Below are 12,692 nucleotides of genomic sequence, written 5' to 3' on the forward strand. Positions count from 1 at the left end.
GTAGTAAGAATTTTTACTTATTTCATACGTATTCTGTAGACTGTACGGAGCTTGTTTTTTTTTTCAAGAATGTCTGTTAGAAAATACATAATATGGAAAAAAGAGGGGGAAAAACAAGACATGAGTGCATGGGGGAAGAAGAGGGAAAGAAATGAAAAAAAAAATCAACAACAGCATATCATGCCTCGCATGGTGTTTGGTTAATGTCTTTTATTTCCTTCTTTTGTGGGTGTTGTTTTAGAAACAATCCAAATGCTTGGCACAAAAGTGAAATAATAGTTTACCAAACTGTTTAAATGCGTTGGAAATGTCAACAGCGTTGAAAATCTTTCATCATGTGCGGATGAAAACTTCTCTTCTCTATCTGCCTTTAAAATGATAGGATCCTCATTTAAAGGTCCATAATCGATGTGGAAGATGAAACGACAGACATGATACCCCTGAGCTTAACATTTTGTCTTTGATGGTAAATCGTGTCGTTTCAACGCCGGAAGATACGAGACCAAAACTGTTTTAAGCATACGTTCATAGCTTTGATGACGATAGAGGTTAAAGGGGAACTCCGGATGATTTTCAGACTATTACATTGAAACAGCTATAAATTGGTTATACTGGTTACAGAATTTCAGAATTTGTAGTGATTGGGATAAGGAATAAGAATGTTTTCAAAATTTATAACAACAAACAAATTACGATGAACGAGGATGATGACATAGCAGTTTCACCATAAAAATGCATGAATAGAGGCTCAAAGAAGCAGAACAAAAGAAGAAAGCATGCATAAATTCTACACAGGTGACCTTGTTATGTATGCGGTATTGTGCGGTATTGTAATGTGTTGTAATGAAATTGCATTTCTGCATTTCCAAAATATATGAACCTCATATTCATGCATTCTTATGGTGAAGCTTCTACCTTGTTCAGTGTAATTTGTTTTTGGTTTTCAGAGTATTGGTTTCTCTGCTTAGGACCACACTTAATTCCACAAATCTAAACATAGAGCTGTCGATTTATGTACTACATAACGCAAAATCATGAAAATCGCCTGGACTAACCCTTTAAGTCTTGATGACAATGGAAAAGGTTCAGTGACTATAGCTGTAGATGTCATTATTGGTGTGTGTGTGTGGGTGTGTGGATGTACTCTATTTTGTACTTTTATCAGTTATAAAGAGTTAAACTGGGTACCTGCTAGACTAGATGTATCTACAGAAAAATGTCATTCAACCATGTATCAATTTGTGCTAAAAGTATGATGAAGTGGCTGACTCACAAATCTATGTATATCCAGGAAAAAGTAACCACACCAGACAATGCAAAAGGAAATTTAGGATATTTTATAGAGAGATGACGATAAGAAATAAAAAGAAAAAGAGAAAATGTGATATACATAATCTGTCGCGCTCTTTATTTTTTTCTACAGAAATACATTTCTGCCCTCAAGTAAATCATGTTGTCAAAACTTGGAATTCTCTTCGTAACAGTGATTTATCTTCTGTCTCAATCTCACGGCCAGAAGCGGCGATTATTCCGGAGCAGTCGCCGTCCTATATGGCCATTGAGCCGTCCGAGGATGCGATTTAAATATTTCTTTTGAGACTTTAATGCCAGCTCAGGAACGTACCTTTATGTCTCTCAACCGGAGGCGCTTTTGTTTTCGAAGGAAGAAGTACTGAGTTTTGCTTTTAAAAAAATCTATCATTCCGCAATCTATGATTAAGTACTCTTTTTCTTTTAGAAGGTTATTGACATTTCTGCAAACATTTATGAGGGCAGATGTTTGCATAATGCAGTGGAAATAACATAAGCCCGCCGTTAATTGAGTGATGTGCCCCATGCTGTATATCAGTAAGTGATCACTTGTATTTATTTTCTCTTTTTGTAGCGAAATCAGCTCGGCAATTATTTGCAGGCGCGGATTTATCATTTCAAACGTTTCTCTGATAGTGCGACACGTGACTACATTTCCTCAAGCTTGTCACGTGGGCGGCGTCTTTACTTACGTCATGTATATCAAGATATAAACAGCTCGTTCGTCGACATTCACTCTTTTTTTTCAACTTAACGTGGTCGATCAAAAAAAACTGTGACACTGTCATGCAGACCTATTGAAGGAGTTTGAAAATTCTCTCGTAGCTTAGATTTCCTAGCCAATATCCAAATCGGAATTGCCCCTGATAAATCAGCATTATCGTGTATGATGCCTTGATCATGAAAATATAAAAACTGTTACTCTTTCAGGTTCTATCCATGTCTTCATGAAAAAGAAAAATCACTGTCTGTTTTGAATGAAGGTATTAAAAGTAAAAATCAAAAGTGATAAAGAAAAAGTTACTATAAGTGCATGTATGAATAAACAAGTAATACCCGGGATTACAGGCGGCGCGGCGCTGTAGGATGGCTAGATAATCGGCGCAATTTTCATTACGAAGTTTGACGATGCAAAGCTAGTATAGCTGTCAATCAAATAACTTAGAACCATGGAGCATATTGCCTGCGCTCTCTCCCTATCTCTCCCTCTCTTTCTCTCTCTCTCTCTCTCTCTCTCTCTCTCTTTTACAGGTTCAACAGTCGTTCACAGCATGCTGTACATAGCTAAAGTATGGTTTGATGTATGATATCGATCTTATGTAGATCGAGATGTAGTCATACGCTACACTAAAATCCGTCGACACTACGTGCCAATTACGCGTATTTACACGCTTTCGCGACTAGCTAGCAAGCCAATTTAGTTTTGTTTTGTTTTGTGGGTTTTTTTGACGACTCGGTAATCATATCTTTTTAACACTTTCGAAATATTTACCGCACGAACTCTATCGGAACATGCTTTGAAAACACGGCAGATGCGAAAGCGTAGCTCCGAAAATCCTGGGTTTGTTTTCCTTTAAATAAAAAAGTAGACAAATGGATAAGTAGAAAAATAATTCGACAGATAAATATTATGAGATTATACACCAACAAAACACGTACCTCGCATGTCAATCGATACCAGAAAATGTGACAAAAACATCAGCAAAGCAAAGATTTTGGAAAACACGCTTTATTTGGTACAAAAATACGTAATGTGTACTGTCATCATTAAGATGCAATTATAATTGGAGCGTTTTTAGGAGGAGTCGCAACTAATTACTGTCCGTCTTTTTTTATAAACAATAATTGTGCCTATACCACCTGTTTTTCTTCCGTATCGTTTTGTAAGTTTACGCTTATTTTTGGTGCAGCAGGAATTCCTTGACGTCAGCAATGACGAATATCAAATGCTGCTTCCACCGGCAGTATCAAAACGTCAAAATATTTTTCAGTCTTTTCAACTGCTACAATTAACCCCTTTCACAGCTGCGATTAGAACCACGTGCTGTACCACTTCTACCATCGATAAGTGCACTTTGCTACAACGTCTGCTAATGCTGAAGAATGGGGCATAGTATGAAATAATATAGCGCATTGTCAGTTTCGTTTCGGAAACAAAAAAAAAATGAGCGTTCGTCGGTTAAAGTCAGTGAATACATGTCTGTAGGGCCTATTTGTGCGTGTGTTTGTGTTGTGTATGTTTGTGGTGTGTGTGTGTGTGTGCGTGTGTGTGTGTGTGTGTGTGAGTTTATACTGAATCAATCCGGAAATCATTTTCTCATTAATTTTGAACAATTAAACAAAAAGCAGGTTAACCGATCACGCAAATCTGGACATGCACTCGAGGACACGAATCATTCACAAGCTTGTTTTCCTGTACCTACGTCGCCTCAACTTCTATAACAATTCCCGATAATTTGAGAACGCTGTCTTTCTAACACCTGCGTCAGTCTGTACCGTAGAGAGGCTTACGAAAATAATTTTGCCATCCCCGAGGCAAAGGCGCGTGTCATAAAGTGGTTTCGTTTCGTGTGACGCGCCGCACAAATCTTTGTCCACGTTAACGCAGCATATGGGACACGAATAGAAATATATATTTTCTCAGCGTATCACCTTTCCGTCCCTCACTCCTTCCCCTCCTCTCACACACCCACGTAAACGCACACACACACACACACACACACCACACGCACTCACTCATTCTCTTCCCCTCCCCCCCCCTCTCTCTCTCTCTCTATCTCTCTCTCTCTCTCTCTCTTCAATTCCAGATTGTACAGTTTGATTCACGGCGGGGGCTCCATGATTAAAGGCACCATTAATCATTGGCAGATTAAACAAAAACCCAGCTTTAGTGCTTCAAAATAGTTCTCAAATATGACTCTGGGATAGAAACAATCAATGTAAAAATTTCAACCAGTATAATCAATCTTAAGTATCGTCAAATCAACAAAATGTCACCAAAAGCCATAATGAAATTGCTTCTAGAATCAACCGTCTTTAGTTATTGTTTAGTGAGAAAAATAGTGATATCTCTTATATTTCAGGCTTTGTTGCAAAATTATGGTAGGATGTTTTGTAATACAACTGAACTACGCATATACATCACATGTAATAACTAGAACATTTTTAAATCACTGCTCCCAGTGGTAAAGAGTACCTTTAAATAATCACTGGTGTTCGTGTTATTGCGGAGGAAGAATGTGTCGCATTGCCGAGCTAAATAAGCAAAGGCTACAATGGTTGGGTTGAGGTTAATCCTTCCCCTCCTTTTGCTATCACTTGCAAACCTTGACTCTTCAAGTCTGCTGTGTACCAGCTGTTCACACAGCTATGGCGGGCGAAGATACATATCATTATCAAGGATGGATAGATGTCACATTAAGTTTGTGGGACATGGTATACATTACTATCCAAACTCAACAGCCACCTTTCGGACTCAGCTCCTGGTTTGTGGTGATATCCAACCAAACCCTGGCCCAAATGTAGGAAAAAGAATCCAGTACTCGGTGGATCAACTTTTGAAGTTAAAACCTAGTCCTGCTGCAAATAAGAAACTTTCTGAAGATACCTGGAAGAATGTAAAAGCTCTGGGCATCAACAATAAACCTTTATCACATCGCGGCAAGCGTGGTGGTATTAGAAAGCGAACACACCGTATCCAGGTTGTTATTACAGATAGGTTGCCAATAATGGAACACATACGGTTCTACAGAATGAAAGATATCAGGCGAACACCTGGCAATATCAAAATCCTCACTAGAACTCCCTTAGCTTACAAGGATAAGCAAACAGTGAAACTAGCGGTATGGAATGCCAGATCCATGAAAGCTAGAGGACGTGCTACGGCAATATGTGATTTTGTGATCAATGAGAAAATAGATATCTATGCACTAACTGAGACGTGGTTAACAGATTCCTTTCGTGATGATTGTACTCTCGCAAATATCAGTCAGACACTTCCAAACTATGAGTTTCATCACGTTCCTCGAACAAGTACTACTGGTGGCGGTGTTGGCATCCTCGTACATCGGGGATTCGATCTCAAGTTCAACGACCGCAGCCAAACACACTCATTTGAATACATGGATGTTTCCATCTCATCATCAAACTCCCCCTCTCACACCATCCGCTTGCTGGTGATATACCGTCCTCCTTACAGCCGGAAGAGGGTGAGAAGCAGACCTGCTGATTTTCTTGATGAGTTCACATCTTTCCTTCAGAGCCTACATAGAGCTTCACAAAAGATAGTTTTGGTTGGAGACTTCAATTTGCATATGGATGTTAAAGATAATCAGGATAGTTCTGCATTCAATGAGGTCCTAGATCTTTTCAGCCTCAAGAACCATGTGACTTTTCCAACCCATTCGTCAGGCCATGCGCTTGACCTCATTATATCTGGCCTAGATGTTAACATCGTTGAAGGGCTTGAGAACCACTTTCATTTACCTTCAGATCATGCAGCGGTTACCTGTACCTTACGTCTTGGTCGACCTCGAGAGGTCAGGAAACATGTTCGTTCCCGCAACTTGAAAAACATTGACTACAATATATTTCAGCAGGATCTGTCAACAGAAATCAAGGGGGAATTACCGAATGACATTGATCTCTTAGTTCATCTTTATAACACATCTCTGAAAAGTGTGTTGGATAAGCATGCACCAATGAAAGACAGGCATGTTGTTCTTCGTCCAAATGCTCCTTATTACAATGACTCCCTCCGTCTCGCAAAACAACAGAGGCGCCGCTGTGAACGGCGTATGCTAAAGTCCAAAACTGAGATTGATCGGCAGATTTACAGGGCAGAATGTAAACAGTATTACCATAAATTAGCTGACACTGAGTCATCCTATTTCCGCGATAAGATAGACTTTTGTGATACACGAAAGTTATATCAGACGGTGGAAACGTTAACTACAGTGAAATCAAACGTCCTGCCAAAGCACACATGTGCAGAATCATTAGCCAATGAATTTGCCAATTTTTTCCACCACAAGATTTCCAAACTTACGCTTAAAGTGAAGAAAACACAAGGAGGTGATCATGATTTGGTACAACTCAATGAAGTATGTCATTCGTCCCTGACTGAATTTGAACGTTTAGACGAGGATGGTGTTATGAAGTTGATCAAGTCATCATCATCTGCAACATCCTCCTCTTTAGATCCTATGCCAACCACGGTGATCAAGAAGTGTGCCCCAGTGTTACTACCATTCTTGACAACGACTATTAACACTAGTCTTAATTCTGGATTTTTCCCCTTGTCACTTAAGAAGGCAGTTGTGACACCACTTCGCAAGAAAAATGATGTTTCTGCAGACGAATTGTCTAACTATCGTCCAATTGCAAACCTCTGTTTCATAGGGAAGTTAATTGAGAAAGCTGTAGTTCAACAAATACAGCAATACCTATCGGCAAACAATCTGCACAACCCGTTTCAGGCAGCCTACAAGTCACACAACAGTGTGGAAACTGCTCTGCTCAAAGTTCAGAATGACATTCTGGTTTCTTTGGATGAAAAAAATGAAGTCTTGCTGGTCCTGTTAGATTTCAGTGCAGCATTTGACTTAATTGATCACAAGACCTTGCTGAACCGTTTAAAATATCTGTATGGCATCGATGGGACTGTACTGAATTGGATATCATCGTACCTTTCCCAACGTTCACATGTTGTGAAGGTTAACGATTCTCTGTCCCAACCAATCGATGATAAGTGTGGGGTGCCTCAGGGCTCGATTATCGGACCGTTGCTCTATACATTGTACAGCTCTCCAATAACAGCAATTATCAAATCTCATGGTCTAGAGACAATGTTGTACGCTGACGATACCCAAATGTATCTAACTTTCAGACCACAACATCTACAGAGTGCCATAAGCAGGATCAATGACTGTCTTGCTGATGTTCTTTCATGGACTCACAAAAACAGTTTGAAAATCAATCCACAGAAGACTGAACTAATTCACTTCTCGTCGAGATTTAATCCTGCGTCTTCACCAGCATGTATTGTAGTGGATGGACTGGATGTACATGAAACAACCAAAGCACGCAACTTGGGTGTACACATGGATCAACACCTTCAATTGAAAGAACATGTTAAAATCATGACTCAATCTGCAATGTGTGCATTAAAGAGAATAGGGAAAATACGAAATTATTTGTGCGAAAAAACTACTGAAAAGTTAATCCATGCATTTGTTTCTTCTAGAATTGATTTTTGTAATTCCCTTCTATTTGGCCTGCCCGAAAAAGACATAAGAAAACTCCAAATTGTTCAAAATTGCGCCGCCCGACTTGTGATGCGAGCAAAAGGAAGAGATCCCATAACACCCTTGTTGTCATACCTGCATTGGTTGCCTGTAGATAAGAGAATCATGTTTAAGATCCTTGCATTATGTCATAAAACATTGATAAATAAGTCCCCAACATATTTGTCTGACATGATCATTGAATATATTCCACAAAGAAATCTACGATCTTCTAGCCAGAATTTATTAGTTATACCAGCAACCAAAACATGTTCATATGGGGATCGGGCTTTTCAGTTAGCAGCACCTGTACTCTGGAACAAATTACCGAGTCAACTTAGGGCCATCACATGTACTCACACTTTCCTCAAGTCCTTAAAAACATATTTGTTTTGTTATTAAATGATTATGATAAGTTGTATTTTGTATGTTTAATTATATTGTTTTGTTAAAATTATGTAAGTTGTAGTTTATGGTACTCTACCCATTTGTGTAAAGCGCATAGAGATTCCAGGAATATTATGCGCTATATAAGCAGCTATTATTATTATTATTATTAAAGGCGGTGGAGAATGGCGATTCGTTGTCTTTGTGGACACAAACCGTGCTAATTGACATGGGAAAGCAGGGCGAATGTTTTCAATTACCCTTGTTGTTAATCAGGAGCCGACTTCGAAAGTTCGCCTCAGCAAAACCACATGGCACTCGTAATTGTTATCTTTTTAACAAAAAGAAAAGTCGCATTTCTACTTTTCCACTGGTATGCATTCTTCGGCAGGTTCGCAGTGCCGTTAAATTTTCGTGTGAACACGTTCAAGTTCAAAAATTAAAGGATTCGTATGAACTTGAATGATAATTATGCTATTGCATAGCCAACATGGATGGGCTATGAACTTTGGTTACTGTGCGTTATTCTGAAGGTTCGTTTTTCCAAAGGTTCGTTATTCCGAAGGTTTAATAATCCGAAAATGAAATAAGTTACGTTATCCTGAAGTTTCGTTAATCCGAAAATGAAATAAGTTTCGCTATCTCAAAGGTACGTCAATCCTAAAATGAAATCAGCTTCGTAATTCCGAAGGTTCGTTAATCTGAGAACGAAATAAGGTTTGCAATTCCGATGGTTCATTAATAGTACGCACCTTCTTTGCATTTGGGTTTTGTTGTATTGTAAAAATGTGATGTCTATAATCATGTATTGTATGAAAAAAATATATATTCATATTGTATTGTCATAAACATGTAAATATTTAAATCATTTTCTGTTTGGGTAATTTCATGTAAATATAGATATTCATGAAGATATCTAGGAAGAGAGAGAGAGAGGGAGAGGGGGAAGAGAGAGAGAGAGAGAGATAGAGGAATTCGAGGCGAAACAACATAACCTTGTTCAGCCGTTGTTAGTTGTATTTTACGCAAAATACCACCTGCGATATTCTTCTAGAGATCCCCCTACTCCAGTACAATATTTCATATTGTATAGAACAATCCATACATTCTACTTTATTTCGTCATGAATACTTATGTGTACTTTGCATTTTTTGGAGCTTCTTAGATGCATTTTGTTTTTTATTTATTTGATGTAAACCTGTCACCCTTTCAATTATTCAATGTTCGAATCAACGAACTTTCGGAATAACGAACATCACCCTCAACTTTTAAGTCATTTGACAATCCACAACCGCCGTGGTTAGCTAACTTGAAGTAATTGTCTGGTATTCTTACATTTATTTCAATCGTCATATTTCAGCTCAGATGATTATTGTTTTTAGACAGCGGTATTGGAACTAATCATAGCGAAACATGATGAAGGTAATGAAATCCCAAAGTTATACAAGTACAACCAAGAAAACATTATTATAGCATTACGTGTAGCATGTTCACTAAAAGCTGTTTTCCTTCCATGAGAGTTAAGGCCATCTTAATGGAGTAACCATAATTTAAATCTTTCATGCATTAGAACATTCAGAAGACACAGAATTTTTTTAGTTATATTTTGCTGAAGGGCTAAAAGCGGTCAATGTAACGTCAAATTAGGGGGGGCGGAAACTGGGGGAGAGGATAGCGTTTGAAGCCCCATCTAAATATATTTGTAGCCCACAAATAACCCCAACCCTCCAGAAAAAAAAGAAAGACATTCTTGAGATAAAAAGCCTTTTTTTTTACTTTGATGATGGCGGATGAATATGGTCGAGTGCTTTTTTTGCTTCGGTATCAGGTTAAAATGTCGGAGGTGGAAATGCAAGAGGTCATACTACGCCAGAGGTAATCGGCAAAATTGAAAATTGATGTCAGTCGAAATATGGAATTTAAATGTCACTACCAATTATGTTTTCGCTCGCGTTGCCCTTTGATACTTGAATGCAATGCAGTAGTTAGCCCCACATTAATCACTCTCTCTCTCTCTCTCTCTCTCTCTCTCTCTCTCTCTCTCTCCACGTGACATGCTATGCAAGAACGTGGGAGACCATGGTTTTCCAAGCCTCCAGTTTCCTTTGCTGTATGTAGCAGGTGATGATGACAAAGTCTCGTGATGTAAACCGTTTTCCGTATACCATCCACTATACATTGTTTGCCAAACGGATTTCTGCAGATTTCGTAGTGTGTCTTTTCCTGTCTTCCTCTTTCTCTCTCTCTTTCCTTCAATTTGCCCTGTCAATATTTTGTAGGTTTTCAAGATTTCCCTGTTTTTTTTTCAACACATGGCCTGAGAACTGGAGTTGTCTTTTCCTAATTGATATAATAGGCTTCCTTTCTGTAACGGCTTTGGCGAGAATCTCTTTATTTGAAGTGTGAGTCATCCATGAAATACGCATTATTTTCCTCCAAAGCCGCATCTCCTCTGTCTTTAATCAGCTATCTTCCACTCACATTGATACCTCTGACATTAGTTGCCACATTTTTACTTCTGACATTTTTGAGGGCTGGTATGCACTTTATGTCTCATATTCTTACTTCTTACATTTTATACAAATATATACCAGGCCTGAGAGGCTCTGGTTGAAACTATGTGCATGAGGTGACTTCAGTAGCACTATTTTCTTCGGGGTGTAGCACTATTTTCTGAGGGGCGCAGCCCCGAAGAAAATAGTGCTACTGAAGTCACCGAAGGCACATAGTTTCAACCGGTGCGTCGAAAAATTGGCCTGGTATATTTGTTTTATATCCCTCCCAATGAATTTAAGAGTATTTGACTGCTGGTATTCTGTAATTTACCCCCTTTTTTAGGGCATCTTGCTTTACTCTTTTCAAGAAGATTGACAAGTCATTCACGCTTGGGAAAGCAGCAGGAGGGCAGTGCTTACGCGTACTATGAAGAGACAACTGCGCGCTCATGCATCTTCAAAACCAGGGCCAAATGAGGCCTAACCAACGTTAGATATTAGAATAGATCTAGGCCTACGGTACGTCGAAGAGCCCTACCTTGCTTATTGCTGTTGTCTAATTATAGATCTACGATATCGCCTACTCTGTTGTAACGTAATAAAATGCCATGATCATTTTTTTTTTAGGTAGAATGAGGGCTTTATAAGAGTCTCTCTTCTTGAGTCTCTCTAGTAACGTTACACGTATCGAGTGTATGCGTGCCTTGTGGTTCTCGCGAAGTGAAGGCGCCGCGATACCCATTCATTTATACATGAAATCTCTCGCGAAGCGAAGGTGCTGCGATACCCATTCATTTACACGTGAAATCTTTCGCATCGCGACGCGAAGCAAAAAAGGTGCGAATTTCACCAGCGTGATATAGTTTTTGTACTACAGTACTCTCCGCGTAATCGGGTATCGCTTAAAGTGAAAACTAAGTTTCGGTAAGTGCTTAAGAACCCGTCTAGCACCATTTCATTTTTGCTTGCAATATATCGAAAGAGTCCACTCAGAAACTTACCTGGCTGACGCGGTTTGCCGGAATGATGAGTCGGTTTGGAGTATTTTGAGAAAAATAATGATAGTAGGAAAACCGACTTTTATTCCAGAAGGCTCCAGACTAACTCGGTCTCGGGAAAAATTCGACCCTACTTCAGACAATTCACACGCAGTTCGTGATCGCCACATTCTACTGGCCACTGCATAATACCAAATGAGGCCTAACTGAATGGACAGGAAAGTGCGTGCTTACGTAATCCTGTACAAAACAAAACAAAAATGACAGCGCGCGGTCCTCAGTTGCTGAGACGCGCGGTCATTGGAGTTTTTAATAGTCGGGTTCACACGTACAAATTAGCGGGATGACGATCGCGATGCTCATCCCGAGTTTTTTTGCGAGCGTCCACACGTACCAAATTAGCGGGATAGCGATCGCGATCGGTATCCCGCTAATTTGGCGAGCGTCCACACGTACCGAATTATCCCGCTAATTGCCGATAGAGATAACAGCAAAGCCTGCAAACTGGGTCACACAGCGCCCTTCTCTATCACTGCCTGCGCGCACTTACCTTTGTCCATTGTCTTTTACGCGTCAGTGGTGTGGTTCGCGCGCTGTTGTTGTTGTGCTCCAAAGAGGTGAAGGACCTCTTCGCAGAGGCCTCGCTGTTGTGATGTGCGTATTGCATGATGGGATGTAAAAACTCGAGATTCTAATCCCGACCGTTCACACGTACCAGCGCGGGGCCAATTATCCCGCTAATTGACGAACCAGCGCAAGATTTCTTGGGATTAGCATCGCGATGCTTATCCCGCTAATTTTCGGGTTTTTTCTGTCCACACGTGCAAAAAACTCGGGATGACGATCGCGATGCAAATCTCGAGATTTGTATCCCGCTAATTGGTGTACGTGTGAACCCGGCTATTGTTGTCTATCAAGCGCCTTTGATTGTTGAGGTGCTTGATAGGCGCGCACTAATTTTGCATGCGCGCAAAAGAGGTTTTTGATGCGCGCGTTGTAACAACTCGGACCATTACTGCGAGTAGCCAGAACACGAAGCGCTAGTTTATACAGGCCGCTCCCATAGGACAATACTGTACAATCAGAGGGACAACCATTACAACTCATCCCGCCGTCAAAGCGAAGCCGAGTTATCCCCGAGTCCGAGTTTAGCCTGACCCCGTTCGGGTAAGTACTGAGACTGAACCTTTTTGGTTAATATTTGGCATTTTCGTCGT

The sequence above is a fragment of the Diadema antillarum genome, unplaced genomic scaffold (genome assembly GCF_040938485.1).
Source record: "Diadema antillarum isolate AM-2024a unplaced genomic scaffold, OU_Dant_1.0 seq00000235_RagTag, whole genome shotgun sequence".
NCBI classification, from domain to species: domain Eukaryota; kingdom Metazoa; phylum Echinodermata; class Echinoidea; order Diadematoida; family Diadematidae; genus Diadema; species Diadema antillarum.